At 41.8% G+C, this 24,186-nt stretch overlaps 1 long non-coding RNA gene across 1 annotated transcript; it reads right to left on the bottom strand.

The window, feature by feature from the left end:
• Window positions 1-8,370: 8,370 nt before the first annotated feature.
• On the bottom strand, window positions 8,371-19,216 carry LOC106727536. The gene is made up of 3 exons (XR_001363770.1): window positions 19,151-19,216; window positions 8,609-8,621; window positions 8,371-8,381 (listed from the first exon to the last, which is right to left on the bottom strand). It is a non-coding gene; the product is annotated as an uncharacterized LOC106727536 (long non-coding RNA).
• Between the last annotated feature and the right edge of the window lie 4,970 nt (window positions 19,217-24,186).

Consider the following 24,186-nt stretch of genomic DNA (forward strand, 5'->3'; position numbering starts at 1 on the left):
CAGGCCCTCACCACCCTATTGTCTGTGTCCATGGCCATGCACATATGCATACAAGGCCTTGGTTGATTACCTCTCCCCCACTCACCCTCCCCCACCTTCCCTCTCAGATTTCACACTCTGTTTCATGCTTCCATGTCTCTGGATCCACTCCGTTCATCAGCTTATTTTGTTACTTAGATTCCACATATGAATGAGATCATGTGATACTTGGCCGGCTCTTGATAGTTATTTTTCAGGGTCTCCCTTCTTTCCAGTCAGCGACTCTCCTCTCTTCACAAGTATTTTTGGGATGCACATGTGAAATGAGAGGGTAGGGGAGTGGGATTTGATGAATGCTCCCACTTGTTGGGCTCTGAGCTCCAACCATCTAGGTTAGTATCATAACCCACCTCTTGCTAGGGCAAAGGCCCCGATAAGGCAGTGAAGAGCATAGGATGGGATTTGGAGTCCCTCAGACAGACCTGTGTTCACACCCCAGCTTGCTGGCAAGCCAGGGTTTCTTGGATAAGCTCTATAGCCTCTGTGAAGTAAGAGATGGAAAGAACAGGGGAGGCTTTTTGCAAGAGTTGGGTGTTGGTGAAGATGACTATGTATGAGCAGAGAGAGAAGAAGTAGATTTTCAAATGCCACATTGATGAGCTGTGGTAGGATGGATCCAGTTGGCAGTGGTGCTCTGAGATGGGCAAAAACTGGTAGGAAGGTTGGGCACCTCCGTGGTGAGAACTGAATTCGAATATTTGCCATATTTGCCTTCCTGACATGGCTCCACTGATTATAATCACTTCACGGAAAGCTTTCATTAAAATAATCACAATCTGAATTGGCACTTTCCACTTTTCATAATCTCTCTAAATCTCACCAAGTAATGTTATTTTTGCTGCAGTATAGTTCAAGGTGCCAACAGCTTTATTTTCAGTTATGCTTCTGCATGGTTAAAGTCATCATTCTTATTAACTGAATAGGATTAAGATTACTCTCTCCAGTTTGATTCATACCTTGGTTGGTCTTAGAGAAGGAGAAGATAAAATTAATAAGTACTTTGATTAGCAGCACATTTATCAGTGGGCTGAACTATCAGTAGTATAATCAGAAGATTTCTTCTTAGAAAAGTAATAAGTCCATTTTCTAGGGTAATGGAGATAAGAAAAATGACAACTTTAACCAAAAGTGTATTCTGTGGGATATTACTAAGTGTTACATAAAGTTATATCTATCTATCTATCTATCTATCTATCTATTACATACATATCCTTTATAATAAAGAGGTAATATGCAAATTGACCATCACACCCTCACACAAAGATGGCCACCCCAATGTGGGCACAAGATGGCCACCACAAAATGGCCAGCAGGGGAGGGCAGTTGTGGGCGGGCAGGCCAGCAGGGGAGGGCAGTTAGGGGCGACCAGGCTAGCAGGAGAGGGCAGTTGGGGGTGACCAGGCCTGCAGGGGAGGGAAGTTGGGGGGTACCAGGCCTGCAGGGGAGGGCAGTTGGGAGGAACCAGGCCTGCAGGGGAGGGCAGTTGGAGGCGATCGGGCCTGCAGGGGAGGGCAGCTGGGGGGACCGGGCCTGCAGGGGAGGGCAGTTGGGAGTGACTGGGCTGGCAGGGGGGGGCAGTTGGGGGCATCCGGGCTGGCAGGGGTAGGCAGTTGGGGGCGATCGGGTTGGCAGGGGAGGGCAGGTGGTGGCGACCGGGCCTGCAGGGGAGGGCAGTTGGGAGTGACTGGGCTGGCAGGGGGGGGCAGTTGGGGGCATCCGGGCTGGTAGGGTTAGGCAGTTGGGGGCAATCGGGTTGTCAGGGGAGGGCAGTTGGGAGAGACCGGGCCTGCAGGGGAGGGCAGTTGGGGGAGATCGGGTTGGCAGGAGAGGGCAGTTGGTGGCGACCGGGCCTGCAGGGGAGGGCAGTTGGGGGAGACTGGGCCTGCAGGGGAGGGCAGTTGGGGGTGATCGGGTTGGCAGGGGAGGGCTGTTGGGGGCGATCTGGCCGGCAGGGGAGCAGTTAGACATCAATCAGGCTGGCAGGGGAGTGGTTAGGAGGTGACAGGCTGGCAGGCAGAAGCGATTAGGGGCAATCAGGCAGGCAGGCAGGCGAGCAGTTGGGAGCCAGCAGTCCCAATTGTGAGAGGGATGTCTGACTGCCGGTTTAGCCCCGATCCCTGTGGGTTCCCAGATGGGAGAGGGTGTAGGCTGAGCTGAGGGACAACCCCCCACCCCCCCAGTGCACAAATTTTGTGCACTGGGCCTCTAGTGTGTGTGTATGTGTGTATATATACAATATAATATAGTAGTGGTGGTTTGGACAATATTGAGTTAAATGATGTTTATTGCATTACTTATCATAGCCTTCAGTATTCTAATGCTCACTGAGTTCTCCATAGTGGATCCATAAAGTTCTCAAATTTATATGAAAACATGAACCTTTTCCCCCTGAACTATCTTGCTAAACTATCTTCTGGGGAGCCCATTTGGAAAGGGCTGGATCACTGGCCTATTTTCATGTTGTGGGTTTTAAATTAATAGGAAGATATGGAAAACAGTTTTTAGAGGAAGACATCACGGAGAGCCATCACTCATTCTTAAAAATTTCATTTTGTGTCTCTGTCAGGGACATTTTTGGTATGTCTGGATTGAGGGACACACTAAAAGGTGAATGTCCTGTTGGCATTGCCCTTGCTGTCCCAGCAGGGAGTCTTTGTCTCTGTTCCCCTTTTCTTGATTTTTTTATTTTTATTTTTTTGCTTTCTTTTCCCCCCTTCTCCTTGCTGTTCTTTTTCCTGAGCGGGGGGAGTGGGGAGTGGAGTTATGGTAACAACTTTGTTGTTTGTTGTCAGATATTTATTTTCCCAGCTTCCCTTGCATCTAAGGGCGTCCTTGTGCCCTAGTGGTCAATGAAACAAAAGAAGAGATCTACGAGGAGTGGGAGATGGGATAGAGGAGACAGAAATTTTCTGGAAAATATGTGGAAAAGCTCCCTAATAGTTTACAGATATAAAGGAACTATCCTTTAGTTGATCTTAAGATTAGAGACATTCACTTAGGTCCACAGATGGTTTTATTGTCCTTTTGCCTTGAATGAGTTTGGAGCTTTGGCTGTCACCTTGGGATAGTGAAGGAACAAACCCAAGGATGAAAGGCCAGTACTCCAAGGATGGCAGAACTGGGCACAAAGAACTTAGATTTTGAAGCTCTTACTGAGCTGCTGCACTGAATTGCTTATCTTCAAATTCCTTGTTCAGGAAACAATGCATGTCTTTATTATTTAAGCCTCTGTTCATAAGCTTTTTAAGTTACCTTGCTGTTGAACACATCCTAATTGATACACGTTTTGTTCTCCCGATATGTGCCTTTATCTTATTTTCTTAATCCAGTGTTTGCTCTTGAGACTGTGTAGCTTAACGGAAGCAAGAACCTAAGTATCGTGAGCAGCATCGCATCTGAGCATTCTGATGACTTGTTACTGGTTACAAAGCTAGTATGTTGGTCTGTTTTGAGTCACTTTTTCCTTTTCTTGATTTAGTCAAGCAGGACAGTGTCTTCTATGGAAATATCCACATGTTCCTCAGTGTCATCTGAGGTGAGCTTGTGTTTATTGTAAAAAAAAAAAAGGATGGGGTATACATTCTGTCATGTACAGTTAATAAATTAGGACTGATATTCACTGGACAAATGTAAGCACTGTTGGGTTAAACAGTGAGCTTCCTGGGAGCACTTCAAATAGGAGTTTAGTAGCAAAAATGAGGTTACTCAGAGCCTTTGAGGGACTGTCATTTGAATTGATAGAGTCCTTTCCCTTTTTCTTTTTGCTGCTGATCTCTGTTCACAAATAGCTGGGCAGCTTAATGGTAAGAGGACTCGCAGGAGCTGGATTTCAGGCTCCCTGGGAAGGGAGTAAGAAGAATGACTATGATGAATCAAAGGGCCTGCATAATGGTGGGTAATTAAGGATCTGAGAGTGAAGAACTGAGAGTGCCATGTGGTCAGGGCATGAGATTTTAAATGCTTTCAATTTATGGGCTCTTGGTGCACAGTGGCTGTTCTCCTTTCTAATAAGCTTAACCTGTGCTCAGATTCCCAAAACTCAGTATGTCATAGTGTAGCCCTTTCTGATTTAGTGTTTTTCTCAGTGGATTGTCATCTAGGAGTTTAAGAAGCTTGGAAAATGGGAAATGCAAACAGGTCCACAGGTAAATTTTATCTACCTACCTAACTATTCTACATATTTACCTTATATATCTATTTACCTATGTACAAACACATCCTCCCAAGCTTCTCAACACTCCTAAACTGCTTATTTTGCCTAACCTGCGTTTCTTATTATAGTTACCCACTGACAATCTTTTCAAAACACAAAGAACACCAATCAATGAAATTTTTTGTTTTATGGCTTTGCTTAATGTTATCTTGAACTTGAGTTGAGGGGCTTTAGCTCACCTTAATGGATTATTTTGTTGTTGTTATTGTTTTGTTTAGAAAATAGGCTTTACTGTGCTACTCATGAGGGGACAGGAAGATGTGATTTTGTCATATTCTTTAGTAGATGATGATGATCTCAACAATGACAATGATATTGGAATTGATTATGAAGGGGTTGAAGAAATAATCTCTGAGGTTATGGAGATTTTAAAATTGGCTCCATACAGAATGACTTATTTATTTATTTATTTATCTCTTTTTAATTTATATGTTTTTCCTCTATCCCTGATATTTTTCTTCTCTCTATTACTCATCGTGTTCACTAAATGTCAATAGATACTGAGCCCTATGCTAGGTGATATGATAAAAGGCATGTTTGGATTCCAAAGAAATAAAATTACAGTCCCTGATGACAGACACTTGATCTTTGTCTCACCAAAAGGAAGAAACTCCTAAAATTCTGTAGAAGGTTTATAGTGTACTTCTAAATTCATGTCTATCTGGAACCTGTGAATGTGACTTTACTTGAAAATGGGGTCTATACAGATGTAAGATGAAGTCATACCAAATTAGAAGGCAATTTGGACACAGACAGAGAGGGAAGAGAAGGCTTTGTGACCACAGAGGCAGGGCCTGGAGTGATCCAGTTGCTTGCGAGCCAAGGAATGCCCCGAATTGCCAGCAACCCTAGAAGCCAGGAAGAGGCATGGGAGGATTTTCCCCCAGAACCTTCAGAAGGAGCACGGCCCTATCAGCAGTTTAATTTCAAACTTTTGGACTCCAGACTCTGAGAGAATAAGTTTCTACACTTTTAAGGGATTCTCCTACCACATATGCAAATGCTAGAGCTTCGCTATTCCAACCTCCCCTAAAGCTCACGAACAGTCAGACACACTCACCTTAGACCTGAACCTAAAGCTACTGATGGGAAGATGCAGGGACTGCAGGGGAGATGGCCATGTGATGGTCAGGACAGATACACCCAGGCCCTGGAGGCAGCGGTGCAGGTGACCTTGGGCCCAAGCAACTCAGTCTGCCGGGCTGGCAGCCTCAGTGCCAGACCCTGGTTTTCTGGGTCCCAGTCAAATACCTACTGTTGTTCTCATATAACTTTTTGGGGTGAACTTAACCAGAGTAGATTCCTCGTACTTATGAGGAAATTCTGGCTGATAGTGCATCTTGCTTTTTAAATTCAACATTAGATTGTAAGCAAACTCTATCATGTTACACATCTCTGACCATCCTTTACAATTGTTGGATAATATTCAGTTGTGTTGGTGTACAATGATAGATGCAGTCTTCCTTCTGTTAGAAAAGTAGGTCGTTTCAAAACACAAACCTGCAAGGGATATATTTGTGTGTATAACTGGTTTTGCCCTTGTATTATTTTGTTAATGAAAATTACAAGAAATATATCCATTGGGTCAAAGAGTGTGAACTCCATATATCACTGTGCTTTCCCAAGTAGTAATCACGATTTATACTGCTGCCAGCTCTGTAGGAAGTGATCATTTTATTGCGTTTTTATTTGCATGGAGGGGTATTATCAATGGCAAGTAATTTCTACTATCTTCCTGGGTGAAAAACAGTCCCTCAGTGTTTTTATTTTTAATTCTCTGATTACTGGTGAGAATTGTTCCCTTATTTTGTCACTCGTTGGGATTTCCACTGCCTTTTCTGTTCATGAGGCAGGAACTTAAAATAGACACATCTAAGTCCTGGCTGGTTTGGCTCAATGGATAGAGCATCGGCCTGCAGACCAAAGGGTCCCGGGTTGGATTCTGGTTGAGGGCACAAACCTTGGTTGCGGGCTCCTCCCTGGCACAGACCCTCGTCAGGCCAAGTTCAGGAGGCAACCAATCGATGTGAGACAAATTGATGTTTCTCTCTGTCTTTCCCTCTCTCTTCCACTCTCTCTAAAAGTCAATGGAGAAATATCCTCGGGTGAGGATTAAAAAAACAACAACAACACATATAAGCATGGGATGAGCATCTTAGCAAGGTTACAAGTCCAAAATCACTACACCCATTTAAGCAGACTGGGCAACTTGATAAGGGTAGGGATTAAAGAGGTACAGATACAACCAAATCTTTCAGTCCTGAGACTTTTTAATTCTTTTCGGGAGAAAAGAAACACAGAAGCATGTGATGCCTGCAAGTGTTAAATTTGGAGTGGCAGAATCACCAAGGAACAAGTCTTTCCCTTTTAGGTTTTGCCCCAATGCCCTCGCTTCTTTTTAAAATATATGTTTTTCCCACCCCAGGAAACTAAATCTTTGTAACATTTTTCTAATGGTCACTTTCTGATTAGCACCTTTGAAGAACTGCCAAGTTTTAACCTGGCCTTTTCTTTCCTTCATCTCAAAGGTCTTAAGATCCAGCCTGTATCTTGTGGTTTCTATGTTGATATCTCACCAGTGGGTGGCAGCCTATTGCTTTCAAGAGAGGTAGCTGCAAGTGTTTGTGTGTGGAGTTAGGGGAGTATGGTGTGTTTAAGAGATAACTGGAGTTCTGGGGCAGATAAATCTATTGAATCTACTCAGGAGCAGGATCAATTTGGCAGTGTGCTTGAACAACTTCTAATAAAGACTGCTTAAAAAAACATGTATTGCACGAACTTTAGGATTATTCCTGGGAACTTTGTTTGATATATATATATATATTGCTTCCATACTCTCACAAAGAGTTTTTACTCTATTAATACGTTTCAGTGAATGGGGAAGCCAGGCTATAATAGTTGACCTCACTAACCAGTGTATGGACAAGTTTGTCATTAATTCCAAACAAGCTCAAACCAATCTAGAGGGAGGTAGGGAGCCTGAGGGTATGGAAAGAGCAACAGATGAGAAAATAAACCCAGTTCTAGCTCTCAGGGATTGGGTGGATTCCTTAAGCCTCTGGGTAGGAGATTTTTAAATATAAAATGAGAGGGCAGGACTGGACAACCTCCTGGGCCATTTCATGCTCAAAATTCTGTGAGGCTTTTCTTTCCTGTTTAAAACTTTTCCAGGCAATCTAACCCCACATTTTAAAAATTTAATCTTTCCTTAAAAGGGCTTGGGATGCATAACGTGTTTTATATTTTCCTCACATTTCTCTCACTGGGAACATCAACATATCCCTCCCCTGGATCCCTTTCCCTGAGGATTTTGCTGCACAGGAAGGTGTCCCTTGTGAGAAAGTCCATAACCTGAGGAAGCATTCTCATCGACTATTTGTGCCTCTTTTACTTGGCTGAGAGAGCCCTCTGAATAGCCTGCTTAGGTCCATTAGGTTGTTAAAAAGCAATTCATTCATTCAACAAATACTCAGTGAGCACCTACTGAGTCCCAGGTTCTCTCCCAGGTGCGGTAGTGCTTCCCAAGGACTATTTGAGAATCTACTTTTCTCTGACTTGGAGGAGATTTTAGCAGAAATAGATGCTGCTGAGAATTTTTCCTTCATGCAGCCTTGCAGTCTTGGGGAAGGAACAACAATAAGAACACAACAACAATGGAACAACCACTTTGGGGTGCTAACAGCTCTGGAGAATGGAACAAAAGGTCTTGTAATAATGATACCTGACAGCCTACTAATTCCTCTCACACCCATGACCTCAAACCTACCATTTGTAGTGAGCTATGTAAATGTCATGCCATTAGTTCTTCAGGAGAATCTCATGGGCTGAGTTCTATTGACCCTCATTTTGTAGGTGTGGAAACTCAGGCACAGAGAGGTGAGGTAAGTAATTTTCTCTGGGGCACTTAGCTAGTAGGTTCCAATTCATATCTGACTCAAGTCATGTCTGTCTTGAGTCAGACACTGCTTCTTCCACTGAGAGGGAGTTACAATCTGACTGTTCTTGCATTACAGATGAGAAGACAGAGGGTCTGAGAGGCTAAGCACCTCAGCTTAGGCTCTTCAGGGATAAGCTCAAAGCTTTGACTCTCAATGTCTGTTTCCTGTTCCAAGCCTGCCCTCACTACATGCTAGACCAGTGGTCGGCAAACTCATTAGTCAACAGAGCCAAATATCAACAGTGCAACGATTGAAATTTCTTTTGAGAGCCAAATTTTTTAAACTTAAACTATATAGGTAGATACACTGTTATGAACTTAATTAAGGGTATGCCTAAGGCTTAGGAAGAGCCACACTCAAGGGGCCAAAGAGCCGCATGTGGCTCGCGAGCCGCAGTTTGCCGACCACTGTGCTAGACTTTTGGTTTATTCCTTTGGCTGCAAGTGAACTTGATGGTGTGGGGTTGGTGATTCTGAGGGTAAGGACCAGAACTACAAATAAACAACAGTGGCCATGCCACAACTTTCTTTAGTGTCAGGGTTTTAGTCTCCTAAAAAACAAAGTAGCCTTTTCTACTTCTCTCTACTCCTCTGTTTACCTCTGAGAAGTGGGCATCATGTTCTTTGTACTGCACAGACCACAGGTATTTAAAAATATCCTGAATTTAAATTTGTCTTGGCCAAGTTTCCAGAGTATATACTGGCATTTCCACCCTGGGGGCAATGAACTCAACTTTGGTAACTGAGCTGAACTAGAAAAGTGGGGATTGAGGTCAGGGGATGGGGTGTTGGCATGTACTTGTGTGTAGAGCACATGAAAAGAAAAGCAAAAGGTGACTACAAAGTTAAATTCCAAATGGATTTAAAGGCCTAAATGTGAAAAGTAAAATTTTGAACATTTAGAAGAAAATACAGGGACTATTTTATCAGAACTAGGAAGAATTTATCTTAATGACATAAACAGTCCAAACCATAAAGGACAATATTCAGAAGTTTGTCTTCACTAAATTAAAACATCTTCAGGTGTATAGAAAATAAAAACACACACACACCTACTTATCTAAAAACACAGGAAGTGAATCAAAAGCAAGCTGAAGATAGGGGGAATATTTGAAATGCATAAAACAGAAGACAAATGACCTGAATTTGAGAAATAAAACTCCAACAGATCAACAAGAAAAAGACAACTCAATGGAAAAAATGTATAAAAATATATGAACATTCAAATGACAGAAAGGAAACAAAATGGCCAATAAATAATGAAAAGATGCTCAGCCTCAGAAATTTTATCTGTAAAATGCAAAGTAAAGGAATCATAATAACTACTATTATAAGCAATCATTTCATAAATATTACCTTGGCACAAATTTCAAATGTGACAGTTCCCAGGGGTTGGTCAGGATGCTGACACTGACATTTTCACATGCTGTTTATAGGAGAGGGACTTGGTTCAAAACCCAAGGAGGATATGCAATGCATTAAGTTGTTAAAATGTGTAACAACAACGGCATAAAGGACTAAGAAAGGAGTGGAAGTGGATGCTATACCAGTGATGGCGAACCTATGACACTCATTTTTTTGGTTGATTTTTCTTTGTTAAATGGCATTTAAATATATAAAATAAATATCAAAAATATGTCTTTGTTTTACTATGGTTGCAAATATCAAAAAATTTCTATATGTGACACGGCACCAGAGTTAAGTTAGGGTTTTTCAAAATGCTGACACGCCGAGCTCAAAAGGTTCGCCATCACTGTGCTATACCAAAGTTTCTTATGTTATACATGAAGAGGTATAATATTATTTGAAGATAGATTGTGATATGTTAAAGATGCATATTTTAACCACAGAGCAATCACTAACAAAACAAAAGAATGTAGAATTAAGGAGGCAAAGTGGAGCTATACTGAAATATAATAATATTTTATTAATCCAAAAGAAGGCAAGAAAAAAGGGACAAAGGAAGGATCAGATGTATAGAAAATAAAAACCAAGATAGTATATTTAAACATAAGAATATTGATAACTAAATGATCTAAATACACAATTAAGCGGAGATGGTAAAACCGGGTTTAAAAAGAAGATCCAGTTATAATGAATTTATAAGAAACACATAAATAAAAAGACAAAGATAAGTTTAATGAAAAGGACTAAAATATATTAAAGATATATTTAATACAATGAGTAATTATGAGAGAGCTAAAGTAGCTGTGTAATATCAGAAAAAAATAGTCTGCATAACAAGGAAGATTTCAAGGGATAAAGAGGAAAATTTCATAATGAGAAAAGGGTCAATTCATTAACAAAGCATAACAATCCTAAATGTGTAGGCACAATAACATAGTTTCAAAATGCATAAAGCAAAATTTGGCATTACTGAAATAAATAAATAAACCTATAATTATAATTGGAGATTTTTTTTAAAAAAATATTTTATTGGTTTTTTACAGAGAGGAAGAGAGGGATAGAGAGTTAGAAACATCGATGAGAGAGAAACATTGATCAGCTGCCCCCTGCACACCCCCTACTGGGGATATGCCTGCAACCAAGGTACATGCCCTTGACTGGAATCGAACCTGGGACCTTTCAGTCCACAGGCCAATGCTCTATCCACTGAGCCAAACCGGTTAGGGCATAATTGGAGATTTTAAAACATTACTCTAACATTTGATTTAATAATTGTCACAGAAAAACTGTAATACTATGGAAGGCTTGAGCAGCATGGTAACCACCTGGAACTAATTGACATTTATGGAATTCAGCACTCGGTAAGAGCAGAAAACAATTCTTTCAAGTGCTCCGGGAACACTTGAGATGGCCACACACTGAGCCATGAAACACTTTTCAGTAAATTATGAAGATGGCTGTCATACAGAGTATGTTCTGTGACCACAACAGAAGTAAAAACAGAAACCATTTAACAGGAAGATGTCTTGGAAATTCCTGAAACTTGGAACTGAATAACACACTTTAAAATAATGAATGGGTCTGGGAAAAATGTTTTAACTGAATGAAAACGAAACAAAACTAAATCTGTGGGTTGCAACTAAAGCAGTAATTGTGGGGGAATATATGTGTGTATATATATACATACATATATATGTATATAGTTTGAAAATTTACAAGAATTATACCATTATTAACTACTAGAGGCCTGGTGCATAAAAATTCATGCACTGGAGGCGGGGGGGGGGGGGGGGAGAGGGGTCCCTCAGCCCGGCCTGCCCCCACTCACAGTCTGGGAGCCCTCAGGGGCGGGAGGCAACCCAGCGATCAGGGGAAAGCGATGCCCCTATCACACCTCTGCTGCTGCCACTGCCAGCAGCGCAAGCCTCAGCTGACCCTGGTTACCTGAGCCTCGGGAGCCCTGGGCGGCTTGGGTGCTAATGGGATTGAGCACCTCCATCTTGTGGCTGTGGGCACCACCATCTTTGAGGGCATGACAGTCAATTAGCATATTCCCTCCTTATTGGCTGTGGGCGCTGCCATATTTGAGGGCGTGGCAGTCAATTAGCATATTCCCTCTTTATTGGCTATTGAGATTCATAGATGTTTTATAACTTTCCCAATCTCAAAGAGCTGGCCAAGGTATGGAGTGGTCCATTTCAGATGTGAACTCAGCTGTGTCTCAGGGACCCCATGTCCCTTCACTGCTCTACTGTTTCCCTGTAATAATGTCTGGAGAAACACTTGTCTTAGTTAAGCATACCATAGTAGACAGTTGTGTTGTTATTGTTGTTTTCTTTTTTTGGTTTGTTTGTTTTGTGTCTTCACTCAAACATGTTACCTCTTGTCCATCTACAACGAGCAGGGCAAGTGAGAGGAACCCAAGAGTAACACTATCTGGGGACTAGTGTTCCCTATTCCACATCTTTTGGGCATTTGTGAATATTTTAGCACTGCTGGGTATGTGAGCCTCAAGTGATATCAATAAAACTCATTCAGCGCATAACATATGTGTTAGAAGAGTTCAGAGTGGGCATATATTCTCCACATGGACTCCAGTGGCTATCTGAGCAGACACCTAGTTGTTCTGAAGGCATAGACTCATAGAGCAAGAAAAAAAGACCTAGGAACTTCATTTGAGGAGGCTCCTGCCCTTCCTATGACCTGGTTACTGAACTGTTTCTTAGAACCTAGTTGTTCTGATGGCATAGACTCAGAGCAAGAAAAAAGACCTAGGAACTTCATTTGAGGAGGCTCTTGCCCTTCCTATGACCTGGTTACTGAACTGTTTCTTAGATTTAGTAAGATACCCTGGTATCTTTTCCTACTTGCTTAAATTGGTTTTTGTTACTCCAGGGCAAAAGAACCTAACATCCATACTCAAGCTCACCCAGATCATAAGTAGAGAATGGGGATTCAAATGCAGATTGGTTGAACTCCAGGACAAGCAACTTGTTTATATTCATGCTCAAATAGCACAGATGATGATTGCTGTCCAATAATAAATTCTAATCTATTGATACTTTGAAGAAAAAAATGAACATTTGTGTAACTTTCCCCTCTTTCATGTTTAATTGATTGAAATGATTTTTATATCCTCCCCCCCCATCACATTTAATTTATTTTTTAATGAAACAAAAAAAGAGACATCTGATTCATTTAGGAACTTTGGCTTCTCCCCTTCTCCCCTTTCCAATTGCACATTTCTCCTGTTTCCTGCACTATGAACAGAACTAGCTCTCGCACATAATCGGTTCCACAGTGTTCGGGGAGTCTGCAGAGGTGACTGACAGCTGAGCTTTTCTACGTTCTGGAAGCCCATGGCACTCTTGGAACTTGAACCATGAATTCCAGCTCCCCTGCAAACATCTGCTCTTCATTGATAGCTCCATCAGGTGCTTATTTCAGCTCTTCACTCTGTTGTGAAAGCATGTGCGTAGCTGCCTTTCTGAGGTTGTTTATTTCGAAATGACATGCTGGAAGCAAAGACCACATCGAGCAGGTTTGCTGAAAGCTCTAAGTTAATTTGGTGGTTTTCCTGTTCTTGAATGGACTTTCTGATACCTTCACCTTGTCACAGTCTGAAGCATATCAGTTCATTACATTCGGAAAAAATACATATTAATGTGTTCAGTAAGTAACTTGGGAAGAAATGTGTTTATGTGATTGCACCAAAAGCTGATGGGCATGCATTTCCTACCCTGAATAATTTAGTTGGAGGAGGGCGATCATGATCACAGAGCTTGGATTGCATCTGTCACAGGTTCTGTTACACCGCTTCCTGGAGAAGTGGTTATTTTTAATACATTCACACCCTTTGCTTTGCTCAATTTGTAGCTCCGTGAGTTATTGATTTTACAGTTTCATTTGCAATGGTGTCACCAGGGCCAGCTTTGTGGTCATGCTTCCTGTGCTGTTACTTAGAAGGACCCCACACTTGGTTTAATCCTCTGCAGTTGCTACCTTAAAATTTTCTTAACACATTTGGAACAAGGAGCTCTGAAGCTTTCTTTTACATTGGTCCCCACAGATATGTAGCCAGTCTTGGGTGTCACTGAACATTGGAGTGGGCCAGTCAGAGTGAAATGAGCTCAGAGCTTCATCACTGGTTAGCTGTGTGACCTGCATGAAGTTTGGTCCTTGGTTTTCTCAATAGTAAATGAATGAATGAATGAATGAATGAATGAATGCAATACCGCTACTCATTTCCAAATAATTGTGGTGCTTAAAATGAAATGAAGATACAAGTACATAGTAGTATTACCCACTCATTTACTTGTTCTATATAGACCTGTAGTCAGGTTATGACTTTGGAACAAGTTGATTAACATTAAAGTCTTTGTGGTTGGAAAATAGCTGAGATAGGAGCAGATTGTTTCACCCCAGCTCACCTTGCACTTTCTTACTATGTAGAGTCTTCAGTATTTGGGTCACATAATGGCTATTGTTTTAGTTCAGGTCTCCTCCTTGGCTGTACAATACCAAGCTTGACATCCGAAATAAAGGCATTAAAGGCCAGACCTCAACTGAATAAGAACATGAAGAGAAATCCAGAATTTTACATTTGCTTTGTTTTTAGTAGAAAGAGCTTTGATGTCGGACAGTCTTGGTCCTGCCCGGTTTGCTAACTTAGAAAATGGGGAAAAACTAAGTGTGAATTTTCAAAGTGTTTGTGAGCTGCAAGATCACCTCTGCAAAGTGCCAAGTTCTGTGGGCCCTCAATAGGTGTGACTATCATTTGTTTTTCATCTGTTACTGTGTACTCATTTCATGAATGGTGTGTGTGTGTGTGTGTGTGTGTGTGTGTGTGTCCGTGTCCCCACAACTGGATTGTAATGTCGTTGAGGTCATCTACTGTGGATTACTTTTCTTTATAATCGCCTGCAGCTTCCAGTATTTAACAGACAGGTTCATAAAATGATTTTTTGATTATTTTTTTGATAGAAATGAAATTAAAAATCAGCTCAGCTCTGTGAAATGCATTTAAAAGCACTAAAATGGCATTCTGGCAGACTTAACACAATCAAACTTATTAACACATTCATCACCTCACATAGTTACCTCTTTGTGTGTGTGTGTGTGTGATGGGAACGATTAAGAGCTACTCTTTCAGGAAATGTTAAGTATACAATACAGAATTATTATTAACTACTAGTAGCCCTGCGCATGAATCTGTGCGCCAGTAGGTCGCTGCCGCCCTCCTATAGCTCTCCGCCCGCTGCCCTGCCCTCCTGTAGCTCCCCCTACCACCATCTCCCCTCCTTCTCCCCCCCTCATAGCTTGTTGCTCTGCCCCCTCCTATAGCTCTCCGCAGCCCCCATTTGTACCTCGCTGGCCCACCCTCCTGCTGATCCGTGATGTGGTTTGGACGCACTTGGTTATTATGCCTCAGGATGTAATGGCTAATTAGCATATTCCTCTCTTATTATATAGGATAGTCACCATACTATACATTAGATACCCAGGACTTATTCATCTTATAACTGAAAGTTTGTGCCCTTTGCTTAAGGTCTCCTCATTCCTCTCCTCCAGACCCAGGAAACCACTCTTCTACTCTCTGATTCTATGAGTTTGACATTTTTAGGTTTTCACATATAAACAAAATCACACAGTATTCCTCTTTCTCTGCTTGGCTTATTTCACTTAGCATAATCTCCTCCAGAATCATACATGTTGTTGCAAATGGCAGGATTTCATATATATACTGAGTAATTTTTCATCTGTTACTGTGTACTCATTTCATGAATGGTGTGTGTGTGTGTGTGTGTGTGTGTGTGTGTGTGTCCGTGTGTCCGTGTCCCCACAACTGGATTGTAATGTCGTTGAGGTCATCTACTGTGGATTACTTTTCTTTATAATCGCCTGCAGCTTCCAGTATTTAACAGACAGGTTCATAAAATGATTTTTTGATTATTTTTTTGATAGAAATGAAATTAAAAATCAGCTCAGCTCTGTGAAATGCATTTAAAAGCACTAAAATGGCATTCTGGCAGACTTAACACAATCAAACTTATTAACACATTCATCACCTCACATAGTTACCTCTTTGTGTGTGTGTGTGTGTGATGGGAACGATTAAGAGCTACTCTTTCAGGAAATGTTAAGTATACAATACAGAATTATTATTAACTACTAGTAGCCCTGCGCATGAATCTGTGCGCCAGTAGGTCGCTGCCGCCCTCCTATAGCTCTCCGCCCGCTGCCCTGCCCTCCTGTAGCTCCCCCTACCACCATCTCCCCTCCTTCTCCCCCCCTCATAGCTTGTTGCTCTGCCCCCTCCTATAGCTCTCCGCAGCCCCCATTTGTACCTCGCTGGCCCACCCTCCTGCTGATCCGTGATGTGGTTTGGACGCACTTGGTTATTATGCCTCAGGATGTAACGGCTAATTAGCATATTCCTCTCTTATTATATAGGATAGTCACCATACTATACATTAGATACCCAGGACTTATTCATCTTATAACTGAAAGTTTGTGCCCTTTGCTTAAGGTCTCCTCATTCCTCTCCTCCAGACCCAGGAAACCACTCTTCTACTCTCTGATTCTATGAGTTTGACATTTTTAGGTTTTCACATATAAACAAAATCACACAGTATTCCTCTTTCTCTGCTTGGCTTATTTCACTTAGCATAATCTCCTCCAGAATCATACATGTTGTTGCAAATGGCAGGATTTCATATATATACTGAGTAAATAACAGAAATTAACTACATGGTTTGTCTCATTCCAAAACCTGTGTTGTTTTTGCTTTTTTCCATCATGTTATGTTGCATCTAAAAAATAAATTTATAACTCTATATCTATATAATAACTGAAATTATGCCTGCTTTATAAATATAAAGTGGCATGTTGCAAAAATTTGAATAAACATGGAGAATTTGGCATGATTGTGAAAACTGAATAGACTTAATTCAGATTCTCCAAAGATGATACCTCTCTCTCTCTCTCTCTCTCTCTCTCTCTCTCTCAGACTAAACTTACAGACAGGCTTTGTAGACCAAGAGTCTCACTTTACTTCTGTTCCACTTGTCCTTCCTTTTAAGGTGCCACAGGAATGCCGATGATTCTTGGATTTTGCTTTTGCCTTAAAATTGGCTGTCTAAACCAGTGATCGCCAACTGGTAGTCCATGAGGTCCGAAAGGTTGGCGACTGCTGGTCTAAACCATTTGGACTCATCGTCCCACCTTTTTGCTATAGGTGGCCTTATCCATCTAGAAGCTGGACTATTCCTCGCCAACCTTTTTAAAACTCTTAAGAGTAAGGATGGTCACTTTTCACTCATATCTTTAGTACTTGGCAGAACATTGTAGAAGATACGGGCTGGAAGCTTGTTGCCAGAGGATTTCTGCTGACTCAGGAGTCTTTACACTCCCATTGGCAATCCTCTACTCTTCTTTACTCTCCAGAAGGCCCCACAAACATTTGGCTGATGCTAAGACTAGTCTGCACTTTCTTTCTTGTAATATTTGCTAATTTGCTCAAAGGGTTTATGAAACCTCCTTGGATAATCATTTCAATAGTTGTTCACTGTACATGCTGTGAGGTCCTGGCTTTTATTTTAGCAAGGTCTTCTCTTTATATCTATATGTTAGTTTTATGAGAATATACTTTTTTCATAAATTTTGTTCTTCCCTCTCCTACCTTTTTAAGACAAGGAGGCATTGGAACCTCCTCCTCCCAGCCTTTAGGTGAGCAGGTTTGGGCCATAGCAGGAACCTAGGTTTACTATAAGAAACCAATGTTTGCCTTCATAGGGCTGCCTGAAACATACCCACACCAGGAAGTGTCCCTGGTGGCCACAAGGTCATTAGAATAGTGTACTTACTTGCTTACACAATCTGGTCTCTCACTCATACATAGGGCTTGCCATTGATGAGGGAGATAATAACAGCATAGAAAGAAAGAATCAAGATTACTTAGCAGACTCTTTATGACCCCCAACACACCTTTATTTCATAAGATAAGCTCTCTTTTAACCTGTAGGAATGTGAAAATTTCACCCTAAAATTATACACACTCCAGCAATGTATTCCCAGTAGCCCTGCAGTTCCCCATCAGAACGTTTTCTGCACGGGCATCTGCTGACTCTTCTCTCACTCTTGCCTGTAGGCGTGTGTGGATGAGCATGTTTATGCTGATAAGACAATGACCTTGTGGAGATGGTTTGTCACCAAGGGCATCATCCCATCTCATCGTGACTGGGGAGGTTTACCGACTATTGTCCGAGTCTCTGCTGTGGCGTCTGCCCCCGAAATAAAAATCATGCCATTAGCATCTGAATGAAATGGTACATTTGTCATGGTCTTGAAAGGACTTGAAGGTGAACAGCCTTTGAAAAAGGCATTTGGAGTTAATATGGAGAATTAGGCATATCTTTGCTGAATACAGTAAAAGAAAATTAATTTCATCAAAGACGCTGAAGACGGGTTCTTTAAAAAGGCAGGCCACGTATTGTATGCAAGCTCCTGCTAACAAGGTTACAGTTAATAGATTATTGATCCATTTAGTGTTTAGCAGCAAGCTAATTTTTTTCATCAGCTCTGAGATTGGGCATTTGTCGGTTTTAGAGGCCAATCCAATAAACATCGCTCATTCGGTATTACTTTCTAATGTTGAGTAGCATATGTGTTGGATGCACAAAGCCCTGTTGATTGCTATAGTCACCCTGCGCTGGGTATTCCTGCCATTGTGAGCCCTCTCTTTTCTGAGTTACTTTTCTTTGTCCTGCAGGAGACTGGCAAATCCTTTCTAGTGAGGAACAGCTGGGGCTTGCTGGCATGGAGATAAGGGTGGAATCTGATTGTATCATCCTCCACTAACACCTGCTCCACTTGACGAAGGTTCTACTATGTGGGGTTTTATTTGATGTTGTGATGAGGAACTGGAAATCACACATGGCTAGTTATCTCCCAGGGGTCCAGGGAGTTCTAATCTTGGAATAATAACAAAAGGGTCATTGTGATAGCATTTAAGCCCTGTAGTTCCCGAGTTTTGAAGAAGATACTAGACTTTCAAAAGGACAGACATCAGACTCCAAATTACATGTGGTGTGTGTGTGTGTGTGTGTTTAATTTTCCAGGTATTTGTCAAACTGGAGCCATGCAATTTTTTTCTGATTTATGTAATAAGGAAATGAAAACTTTTTTAGTGAATGCAATAAAGATGTAGTCAGTTTCACTTCCTGTGGAGATGCAACACACATCTGTGAGGTAGCAGAGAGCAGTAGTTGAGAGTATCAACCTTACAGTCAGGTGGCCTGGGTTCAAATCCCACATCTACCACTAAGTAGCTGTGAAACCTTGGAAAAGACACCACATAACTCTGTGTTCTTTTCTGAAAGAAAACAAAAGAATATTAACTCTTTATTCATGGAGTTTATAGAACATTAAAGGAGGTAATATATGTGAAATGCTGAAACAATGCCAGAATGAACACCTTGGGAAAATGCCTGGCTTTGCCTGTATATGTTTTCATCATTTCCAGACTAATAGTTACTATTTTTAAATTAATAAACTTTATTTTTTAGAGCAGTTTTAGTTTCACAGCAAAATTGAGTAGAAAGTACAGTTTCCATATACCCTCTGCTCTGCCTCCCCCCACACAGCCTCCCCCACTATCGACATCTTGCACCACGGTGGTACATGTGTTACGATTGATGGACTTACACTGACACATTATCACCCAAAGACATTTAGTTTTTTAAAAATGTATTTTCTTTTATTTAAATGGTTTTTTTTTTTTACCATTTTCTTGTTCCAAACTTATTTTCTTGCCTGAGTCCAGAGAGCATTGAGAACAGAGGATTATCCTATACAAGGGGCCCGGTGCATGAAATTCATGCGGGGGGGGGTGGTGGTCCCTCAGCCCAACCTGCACCCTCTCAAATCTGGGAGCCCTCAGGGGATGTGCTACTGATGGCTTAGGCCTGCTCCCTGTGGTTCTCTGCTGTGCAGACCTGCCTGCTTTATGCCTCCGCAGGCCCTGGTGTCTGCTCTCTGTGGGGGCCTGCTTGCCCTTCTTTGCCGGGGCCAGGGGCAAGCAGGGCCCTGCTGTCTGTTCTCTGTAGGGGCCCTGCGGGGGACTACTTGCCCCTTGCTGCCATGGCTAGGGGCAAGCAGAGCCCTGCTGTTTGCTCGCTTGCTGCGGGGGACATTCCCACCCCACCCCTGGCTGCTTGCGTGTACGCCAGCTTGAAGCGCCTGGGTCCCGGGGATTTTCCCACCCTGCCCCCGGCCACTCGGCACTTGAGCGCGTAGGCCCAGAGTGGCCGGGAGTGTTCCGGGACACCAGCCGCTCCAGGCCTAAGCACAGGCCTACAGGCCCAGAGCGGCCTGGCTCCCGAAAATGCCTGTCCCCGGGACCCAGGATGCTTGGCGCCAGCATGTGTGCAAGTGGCTGCTCCGCCCCCAGCCACTTCGCACCTGCATATGCAAATTAACCTGCCATCTTTATCGGGTTAATTTGCATACTCCTGATTGACTGTGGGGCGTCATGATGGTACGGTCAATTTGCATCTTTCTCTTTTATTAGTGTAGATAATGAGACCCTAATATGCAAATCGACTGAACAGCGGAATGAATGGCAGAACGACTGGTCACTATGATGCGTACTGACCACCAAGGGGCAGACACTCAATGCAGGCTGCCAGCCAAGGCGGGTGCCAGTGGGGATCCCCGATCACCCCATCCTTCGGTTGCCCCACAGATTGGCCCTGATCGCCGGCCAGGCCTAGGGACCCTACCCTATATATTGGGAATAGTCTCTTAGATTTAAAAATTAAAACCTGGCAAGGCTATTCTAACCCTGAAAAAACAGGATAATGCAGCATTGGCATGCATGGACTCTGGTTTGCACATTTTGTGGTCAGCCCTGATTCTGACACTTATAACTATGTGACAAAGCCAATTATTTAACTTCTCTCTGCTTCAGTTTTTCCACCCAGAAGATGGGGAAAATGGCACTACTGTCTCAGAAGGATCATGTTATATACTACTTTTTATAATCAGGGCAAAATAATGTAGCTGCCCGTACAACAGCAAGATGCCTTTCACCTATATGAAAGTATGGTCACTGGTGCATGCAGCATCCCCGATTGTGAGAGGGATGTCTGACTGCCGGTTTAGGCCCAATTTTGCCTAAACCGGCAGTCGGACATCCCCGGGGGCGCAGGCCAGGCTGAGGGTGCTCACCCCTCTCCCCACTGTATGAATTTTGTGCACTGGGTCTCTAGTTACCCTAATAATAAAGACACAGTTAAAAGTGGAGCCTGTCCTTCTAGTTTTTGTGGTAGATAGGTGTACATTTTTTTATATTGATTCGATATTTAGATATTCATTTAACTGACATTTAATGGATTCCTTCTGTGTCCTAAATACTGTATTCTGTTTGGGGATATAAAGGTGAATGATATAAACTTTAAATTCAAAGGGTTTATGATCTAGTTTTAGAGCTAGTGACTGGTAAGTTACAATCCACAGAGGCGTTGGGGGCAAATGAGGTCACAATATTTCATGTTGAATCACAACATCCACTTTTTTACTAGCCTTCAGCCCTTACCCCATCCCTAAACATCTCCTCAGTTAATTTGAGAAGTTCAAATGGAGTCCATCAGCTGTTCATCTACTTATTCAGCGACCTAATTCAATGACTGCTTTCTTGTTTTATCCAAAACAGTTTACACTCAGAATGTAGGATACATGGATTGCAAATAGTGATGCCCATGATGGATGCTATCTAACCTGCTTGTGACAAGGATTCCTAAGGGCATCTTCCCAGATCTCTCTCTTCCCTAATTTCTTTCTCTTTACTTTATGTGTCTGCTGACGTACCAAGAAGGGCAGTGCCTGTTTATCATATACAGAGGCTGGTGGTCCCTGGAGTTCCGAGAAAGCAAGAGGATGAGATCAGTAGCAGTCCATAGAATCAAAGGAACCCAGATGATCTTCCTTGGAGGTGGCTGCACCAACTGTTAAATATATGAAAATGTTATGGAAAACACTTCGACCATTGTTGGCACTGATGCAGTCTATAGGAAGACATTGTTTCAGGTTCTAATATTTTTACATCGTGCCTTTCTGAGTTTTCTTTTTTCCCCATGACTTAATTGGAGTAATGCAGTAGTGTAACAATTAGGATAGAGATTATGACACTGAATCTCAAACATTAATTTACATCTGGAGACCCATTGAGGTCTGTTTTCTGCTCAAGATACAGTAGTCCTCTCTACAGATGAGACTCAAGGAAAGGTACATTCCTGTGTAATGCCAGGGTACTAGTATCCCCTTGGAACAATTCACCTCCACACTTTTCAGCTTCCTCTTTATTTTCGTAGGGATAGAGCTTATTTTACCAAACGCCAGATGAGTTGGGGCTTGAAAAGTGCATGCTGATGGTGATGGAAAGACAGTTGACTTGGGGTGGTGAACACACAATACAACACACAGATGATGTGTTATAGAATTGTACACCTGAGGCCTATACAATTTTATTTAGCAGTGTCACCCCAGTCAATTCAATAAAAAGTGCATGCTGTGTTCTGTAGTAGTAAGAAAAGACTAGAAGTTGGTGTGTTTGGTGTGCTAGCCAGCTGGAGTGGGGGTGGCACAGTCCAGGCTCCCTTTGGACCACAGCTCAACCCTTCCCCATTCCCCTCATCACACAGTTGTACTCTTCTTTAATAGAGATTTTTATTGCCACCTAGGCCACCCTGTTTTCCTCTCTGTTGGTGTCCTGAGCTCTTTGCAACAAAATGTAGGTATAGAAGCCCCTCCTCCCCAAATTAAGAGCTCCAAGATGGGTTGCCTTTTGGTTTCAGAAGCTGCCCATAATAGTGACAGTTTCTTTATTCCAGCATGTTGCATAGTGATCTTAATTATTTTATTATATTGTTTTTTTAAATATTATACATTTAAAAGCAGTACCTTTTGTACTGTGAATTTTCAGAAGATACATTTGTATCTTTTTAAAACTTTTGTTGGTGTGTGCTCTATATAGTCTATGTGCTGCTTGTGATGAAAATAAACAAAATATGTTTTTAAATTGATTTTAGAGAGAAAGGAAGGGAAAGGGAAAAGGAGAGGGAGAGAGAGAGAGAGAGAGAGAGAGAGAGAGAGAGAGAGAGAGAGAAGAGAAGAGAGAAGAGAGAAGAGAGGAGAAGAGAGGAGAGAGGAGAAGAGAAAAGAGAGAAGAGAGAAGAGTGAAGAGAGAAAACATCGATGTGAGAAATGTTGATCTGTTGCTTCCCATACACACCCTGCCCTGGGACCGAAACCTGGGCATGTGCCCTGACTATGAATCTAACCAGTGAGCTTTTGGTGCATGAAACAGGATGACACTCAACCAATTAAGCCACATTGGCCAGGGTGAAACTTTTTCTTTATAAAAAAAGTGCATGATATAACATTACTCCCACCTTTTTAGCACCTAGGATCTGGGCGCAACTCTTCCCTATGCATGGTGGTCCCAAAATACTGCTTTCATTTATATCTTTAATGGAAGATAAATGGGTAGGGAGACTAGTAATTACTGCCATTAGGAAATAGGCTTTCAAGCTAAAAATAAAGGAAGAGGGTTATTAGAACTGTGCATTTTTCTGGGTATCAATTTCAGACCAATCTGGATAAAGCCCTGCAGACATTACTGTATGGAACAATATCACATTATCTCTAGGGCTGGATCAGGTGAGCTGTCTATAATGGGCCTTTTCCCCTTCTGTACTCACTTCAAAAATCCTATTGTGATGGAAATGGCCTGGCCAAATTCACTTCAATTGCATCCAGACTTCAAAAGTCATTTCATAACTGCTTTTAATATAGCTATTTAAAAGTATAACCTCCAGATAAAATTTTCCACCTATCTTCCTTATAGAAATAGCAATTATTAATAAGGAAGAGATATTTATTTTAATATATTTCTTATTACTTAACATTATAAAATCACACCTGCCTGGGCTGTTTTAAGTACATTGTGCATGTTTCTATAATTACAAATACACTCCTGCCTTTTTTCTTTCTGCTAAGAAAGATCTTATGGAAAGCACTTATTGATGGCTTACAATCAAATGTGCAAATAATATGCTTAGATAACATTAACACATTATTAATAGGGTGACAATTTGTTTCCTTTTTAAATACATATGATGGAAAACTTTAATAGCAGAAGTGCTTAATGTTCACCAAAAAGAATACCTTTCCACACTAATGTAATTCTAAAATTCCGTATAGCTTGTATATTTCTTAGGAAAGATGGACAGAACCACACTTGTTTAAGAGTGGGCCTAGGGCAGTGGTTGGCAAACTCATTAGTCAAAAGAGCCAAATATCAACAGTACAACGATTGAAATTTCTTTTGAGAGCCAAATTTTTTAAACATAAACTATATAGGTAGGTACACTGTTATTAACTTAATTAGGGTACTCCTAAGGCTTAGGAAGAGCCACACTCAAGGGGCCAAAGAGCCGCATGTGGCTCGCGAGCTGTGGTTTGCCGACCACTGGCTCTTCCACACTCGTCTTGTATACTTGTTTCAGATAGACTAGTATGGAGGGGAGAA

The sequence above is a fragment of the Myotis brandtii genome, unplaced genomic scaffold, assembly GCF_000412655.1.
Source record: "Myotis brandtii unplaced genomic scaffold, ASM41265v1 scaffold441, whole genome shotgun sequence".
Classification (NCBI taxonomy): Eukaryota; Metazoa; Chordata; class Mammalia; order Chiroptera; family Vespertilionidae; genus Myotis; species Myotis brandtii.